The 5252-nt window shown below is 38.6% G+C and overlaps 1 pseudogene; it reads left to right on the top strand.

Annotated features, from left to right (window-relative positions):
• The first annotated feature begins 1437 nt into the window (after positions 1 to 1437).
• LOC118146240 (profilin-2 pseudogene) lies at positions 1438 to 3241 on the top strand (annotated as a pseudogene).
• Positions 3242 to 5252: the final 2011 nt, after the last annotated feature.

The raw sequence follows: 5252 nt of genomic DNA, 5'->3' as shown, positions 1-5252 counted from the left end.
TATGTTTTTTACCATTTTGGGTATGTGTGTGAGTGTGTGTGTGTTGTAACTTGCATTATTTAGAAGGTAAATCAAACAATGAGAATGTTCTTGACCGTATTGTCTGTCACTGAGATTACTTGGGGTCTTGATCCTCAGCCCAAGTTAATACCTGGTTGCCATATCTCATAGAGAAAGCTTACACGTACATTCTGGTTTATATTTTTAATGTATTACGTACGATGTAATTTTCTTTTACATTCTGACAAAATTATATGGCCTGTATGAAGTTTTTTCTATTCTGTCTTCCTCAGGTCTGTAACATTTTATTTCAAATTTTATAATAATTTTACAATAGATGTGACAGATTTATAAGATAAAAATACAGAAAACACAGTTAAGCTTAAAATTAGATTAAACAAAAGAACTGTATAGCTATGCAGTATTTGCATATTTTTTGTGATTGTGTAAGCAATTCTTTGAAGATATTTACACAAAATAATGATCCATTATTTACATAAAATTCAAATTGAACTATCCTTAATTTTTTAACTCTAGTTTGTGAAAAAAATCACTGTTTTTTTCCTCTAGACTCAGTACCAGTGTCCTCAAACTCCTTATTGAAGAAAAAAAATGATAATTTAACAGATAAACTCTTTTGTAGTAGGTAGTATTTATTTTTAAAATGCTCAGCATGTATTTAAATACGTGACCTGGATATGACATTGGGCAAGGAAAAAATACTAGAATTCTTATGTATGCTTTTTTTTTTCTAATTTTATTATTTGTTTCTGGTACAAGACTTACAATACACACAATATACTTGTAAAGTGATTGTTATATATTTATATATTGGTAGTTCAAGTACAATGATTGTTTTGCTGGTACAGAACAGTTGTACTTTAAATGGAGAGATTATAATGCCTTTAATCTGACGTAATGCTGGAACTGCTGAATCTAACATGGAAGCAAAACCTAAGTATGTTGAAGGCACCACTATATGCTGGTGGCAACTGTCTGCTGTTTGGTTCTGGACAATGAGATAAGTGTGTACCTCTACTTGAATTATGCATCGGGAGATAAAACAACAACGATTTTATCAACTAAACAATTTCTATTTTGTGAACGAATTCATATCAGTTGGTATTAGAGCAGTTTCTAACTCAGATGTGAGTATAATCTAAAAATGTTGTCAAAAATGTTATTTTCACTGTCTTATTTATTTATAAGTTGGTATAATTGTAAGTGACCTTGAAATCATAAGTTAACATTTTTATTGAAAATCTGAATGCCTCGCCGTGTCCGCGGAGAATGGAGAGCGCTGCGGTTAGGAACAGCCGCCACCGCCACCGCGGGCACAGCAGCTCCGCAGCCTCCCACCGCTGGATAGTCAGCCACAGGGCTGCGGCCGGCCGGCGGTGGGGCACGCTCTGAGGCTCGCCCCTAACCGCTGTACCCGACTCCTCCTTCCTCAGCTCCTCGGGGAGGGGTCGGTCGGTGCCTGCAGGGAGCCACCTCCTCCCCGCCCCCGCACCGCCTCCCCCCGTGCTGCCATCGCCGCCCACTATCGCCGCGCCGCTGCAACGCCTGCTGCTCCTCAATGTCCCCGCTGCAGTGCGAAGGGCAGAGCTACGTGGATAACCTGCTGTGCGATGGCTGCTGCCAGGGGGCCGCCATTGTCGGCTACTGCGACGCCAAATACGTCTGGGCAGCCAGGGCCAGGGGTGTCTTTCAGAGCATTACGCCAATAGAAGTAGGTATGATTGTAGGAAAAGACCGGGAAGGTTTCTTTACCAATGGTTTGACTCTTGGCGCGAAGAAATGCTCAGTGATCAGAATAGCCTACACGTCGATGGTGACTGCACAATGGACATGCGGACAAAGTGTCAAGGTGGGGAGCCAACATACAATGTTGCTGTCGGCAGAGCTGGTAGAGCATTGGTTATAGTCTTGGGAAAGGAAGGTGTCCACGGAGGCACACTTAACAAGAAAGCATATGAACTCCCTTTATACCTGAGGAGGTCTGATGTGTAAGCAGCCTCTCCCTATCTACCTAGCAACTGTCTTCATCAACAACCCCAATTATGGTTACGATGCTACCAAACTATAGACGGTAGCTAATTTTTCTGTCATGATTCCTGTTTGCCCAATGGATTATTTGTATGTTAACCACTGTATGTAGCCAAACCTTATCTGGCAACATAATTGCAGCACAATAATGATTTGCATGATACCTTGAAATTGGGGGGAGGAGGCATGCCAAGTTGGGCATCACTTTGTCTTGGCAATTAATGGAATATTGATTACTAAAATAAGTTAATATTAAGCAAGGTGCCAGTTGTACAGTCTCTGACCAATGTCTTTTCAGCACTTGGCTCATTTAGTCTTCCTTTTGTAGCACATGGTTGGGAGTAAAAAGTGCATGCATCTTTCCTTCACTCTTCTGTTTTTCCCGTGCCCCACCCCCACCCTTTGCCCATAGGCATTTGGTTTGCTTCCATCTTTTTTTAATGCAGTGCCTGTTTTTTTTAACCAATTAATATCCCTTTTGTTGATGAGTTACTGAGAGCTGCAGTAGTTGCTTTTGGTATTGTTGTTGCACTTGACTAGAGGCAAACCTTTATTTGTAATGCCTACAGGACATATGAAGAGTGCAATGGCAAAACAAGAGCAAAAAGCACTTCCTCCCATGACCTTACTGTAACCATACTGATTGAATCCCCAGGGACATTCCATCGTTGCAATAGCTCAGACTTTTGTTCCTGTCTTTTTCTTTGCACATCAGCTCTACTCTTTAGTAAAATTGTAAAAGGCTGCCATTATGGACATTAGGTAGCCCAACATAACAACCTGGAGTGTGTCCAGTTTGTTCCTCATAGGAACAGGTTTTATTTGCAGATTTTTATATGAAGTTGCATTATTGTGGACTTAGCTGTCTTTTGATGAATTGTTTTCATATGTATTCTGTGCCATACTATTGTTAAAATAAACTGTTGCTAATGTGACATGGATTTTAACTGACCTATTAAGGGTTTCTTTCGAATGGCACTACTTTAGGGACATTCTCGTATTTGCTTCTAATGTTTGGGCCTTGTGGATAATGTACAGATTTAAAAACGAATCTTGTTGCTGATTTGTCCGTTTCTTTCCCTGCACTTTGTTACGTCTGGGATACAGTCTAACTCATCTGATTCAATATGCATTTAACAAAATGCCATAACTATTAAACACCTTGTTTATAGACAGATTAAATAAATTTATTCCAACCAAAAAAAAATCTGAGTAATTTATTTAATTTGTGTGTGTGTGTATTGTAAAGTTAGATTATTCTAAGCCCTGGATTAACTTAACTGGTTACAATAATAGTGCCTACTGGTCCATTACCTTCTACTCTGTTACAAGCTGCACAGAGAGGAGCAGCTGTGGGAATTATTTCCTAAGTGACTGAACTGCCTGTTGAATATTGCAAGAACCTTTAATCTGGGATTTCTCAACTGCAGTACTGTTGGCATTTTGGTCTAAATAGTTCTTTGTTGTAGGAGACTATCTTCTGCATTAAGAATGTGCCTACTAGATGTCAGAAGAATACCTCTGTCCCCACCCAAAATGTCTCCAAAACTGTCTCCAGAGAGTGCCAAATATCCCCTTGACTGGCAGAGGTGTCCAATCTTCCGGCTTCCTTGGGCTACATTGGGAAAAGAAGAATTGTCTTGGGCCACACATAAAATACACTAACACTAGCTGATGAGCTAAAAAAGAAATTTCAAAACATAACCTCATAATTTAAGAAAGTTTATGAATTTATTTTTTAAAAGTTTATGCATTTGTGTCGAGCCCATTCAATGCTTTCCTGGGTTATATGTGGCCCATAGGCCATGGGTTGGACAAGGTTGCCCTAGAGGGTGAGATCACATTCACTTGAGAACATCTACTTTAGGCTTCCTTTGAGTCACAGTTTACACCATTAAGACTGAAGAATGCTGGGTCTAATCTGGACCTGGGTTTCCTATAAGAGAGATAAAACACTATATATAACATAGAAGAAGGATAGAGCTTCACCTCTGTTTCATGAATTATTGTTTTCATTTCATATTTTAAAGAGAAAAATTGACTTGGATTATATCTGAATAAAATAACAAGAAACATTACTTAACAGTGCTGCTGATTTTGTTTCCCCCCTGCCAGCCAGGAAAAGTTAACTGTGATGGTTGTGGTTCTTCCATTATGGCATTGTCCTGGTGTACAGAATCAGAAGCTGTCACTTATCTATGAGTGACTGCATGTCAGGTTTCTTGAGCTGTCATTAATGAGGTAAAATTATTCTTTGATGCTGGTGGCCATATGACAAGGACTGAGAAGACAAGGATCCCTGGATTCCAGATGACTGTCACTTAGTTATTGCAACAAATAGTGTGTTTTCAATAAATTTTCCTTATAGATCTTATTTTCTATCTCTTACTTAGTATTATAATTTCCTCTAAACGTACATTTTTCAAATCCTTCTCAAGTAGTGATAACCTCAAATATAACATATGGCTAGAATGCACACCGTAGTAAATAATAGCATACACACTGTTAATATGCACTGAAAACCTGTTCGAGATCTCATATGCTCTAGAAATGCTCTGCTTCATGTCAGTTATCTGTATACTTCACTGACTTGGGTCAGGATTTAGGATACTGGGTAATGGAATGTGGAGGAGATGGCAGAGTATAGTTTTGCCAGACTAAAAGGTGGTGAAACGTTGCCAGATTGAAACAATACCTTGTAACATTTGTTCTGAAAATAGTACTTGACTATTTGGTGCTCCTGACATGACTGCATACTGTTATTTTGGATGCCGATGGAAAGAAACACAGCAGACTCATTGCTTATTCATTCATTTATATACAGTGCATTTCTTCCTAGATTTAAAAAGGATACATACATATGTATATTCAAAAAGGCTATAAAAGTCAATTACTGGGTTTACCCAGTGAAGAATTACTTTCTTAACTTTAGAACTTCATTTAGGGAAAATTCTCACTTTAAGAAGTAGTAGACATTTTCCATCTTTCCTTGTTAAGGTTGGCTGAGTGTGATATGGAAAGAGGTGATCAAGTGTGATAGAATCTGTCCTTTGCCTATACCAGTTGCTTCCACTATAATTTTAATTGCTGGATATCAGGGCTTCAACTAAATGCCAAGAGACAAGCCTTATGAATTAGAGAATATCGTTGGTATATAAGCAAACATATAAATAGACACTTTGCATCATTATCTAATTTTTACA

This window comes from Callithrix jacchus, chromosome 12 (assembly GCF_049354715.1).
Source record: "Callithrix jacchus isolate 240 chromosome 12, calJac240_pri, whole genome shotgun sequence".
NCBI classification, from domain to species: Eukaryota; Metazoa; Chordata; class Mammalia; order Primates; family Cebidae; genus Callithrix; species Callithrix jacchus.
Note: the sequence above shows the minus strand (reverse complement) of the source record. Positions and strands in the feature narration are given on the sequence as shown.